The sequence below is a fragment of the Homarus americanus genome, unplaced genomic scaffold (assembly GCF_018991925.1).
Source record: "Homarus americanus isolate GMGI-L3 unplaced genomic scaffold, GMGI_Hamer_2.0 scaffold25827, whole genome shotgun sequence".
Lineage (NCBI taxonomy): Eukaryota > Metazoa > Arthropoda > Malacostraca > Decapoda > Nephropidae > Homarus > Homarus americanus.
This window is the reverse complement of record NW_024738300.1, coordinates 3,093,335-3,095,069: the sequence shown is the minus strand read 5'-3', so window position 1 is coordinate 3,095,069 and position 1,735 is coordinate 3,093,335.

Genomic DNA, 1,735 nt, shown 5'->3' with positions numbered 1-1,735 from the left:
CTATCTTGATAAAATCACACGGAAATAAACAACGAGTACCTTAGCTTTCGTCTTTATTCAAGACATCTTCAGAGGCAACTGGATTACATGGACAGAGAGAGGCTTTTTCTGACCTGACCTGTCTTGTCACCACCCTTCTCTTAAACTCTACGGTTGTGTTGGTGTGGGATTAGTGGATGTCATCATTATGACCTGACCTCATGTTTTAGGTCACCCTGTATATTTAAGCCTCTCTCTGTCCATGTAATCCAGTTGCCTCTGAAGATGTCTTGAATAAAGGAAAGCTAAGGTACTCCGTTGTTTCCATTTCCGTGTGTTTTATCAAGATTTATCTATCACGTTTTCATTTGTGGTTATGATATATATATATATATATATATATATATATATATATATATATATATATATATATATATATATATATATATATATATAATGACAGTGGATAAAATAAAATCACACAGGAAAAGAAGACACCTCTGAGATGTCTGAAAAGACGAAGCTATATATATATATATATATATATATATATATATATATAAAACAAAGAAGTATGTCTGTGTGTGTGTGTTTGTTTGTGTGGTTGTGTGTGTGCATGTGTCCACACGAGAATCTCGGAAACTACTTTACCGATCTGTAGTGATAATCTATGGTATTATATGTAGTGATGATGGATGGTGTTATATGTAGTGATGATGGATGATGATGTTATATGTTGTGATGATGGGTGGTGTTATATGTACTGATGATGGGTAGTGTTATATGTAGTGATGATTAGACAATAAAATAATAATGTTCCATCCTGTCTTATATTGTGTGATGCTGTGTGTCATGTCCATTCTAACGATAACGAGGTATGCCAAACGTACTGAACAAAATGCCGCCAAATAAACGACCAAGGCTGTCAATTCTTGAAAAAAGACAGAGATGCATTGAAAAAGCGGCAATCAAGATCAAGTGAATCAAGGCAACAATGTGCTGCACGTTTACAAACTAACAGAGAGCGAACAAAGGCAAGTCGGACACATGAAATAGATCAGGAAAGGGAATGCCGTCTTAATGGTACCAGAAAGCGAACAGCTGATCACAGGAAACAGATCAGGAAAGGGAATGCCGTCTTAATGGTAACAGAAAGCGAACAGCGGACAGTTGATCACAGGAAACAGATCAGGAAAGGGAATGCCGTCTTAATGGTAACAGAAAGTGAACAGAGGACAGTTGGTCACAGGAAACAGATCAGGAAAGGGAATTCCGTCTTAATGCTAAGAGAGAGCGAACAGCGGCAAGTTGGTCACAGGAAACAGATCAGGAAAGAGAATCCCGTCTTAATGCTAAGAGAGAAAGAACAGTGGCAAGTTGGTCACAAGAAACAGATGAGGAAAGGGAATTCCGTCTTAATGCTGACAAATAGCACACAGCAAAAAGGCGTTCTCTAGAAAATGATCAAGAGCGTGAAATTCGTTTGAATGCTAATAGACAGAGAGCTGTGGGGTCCAGAATTCTAAGAAAGAATACACAGTGGCTTCCACTTGCAAGAGCAGCATTTAACAATGACAATGATATAGAATTTGAAAAGTATCCCTCTGTTGTCTTTGGCAACATGGATAAGAAATGTAAACACTGCGGTGCAAATAAGTATAAAGGAGAATCTGCTTGACTGTGCTCATGGGAAAGTACGACTGCCAAATTTGGAAAAACCACCACAGCCATTTGTATGTATATTATGTATGCTGTA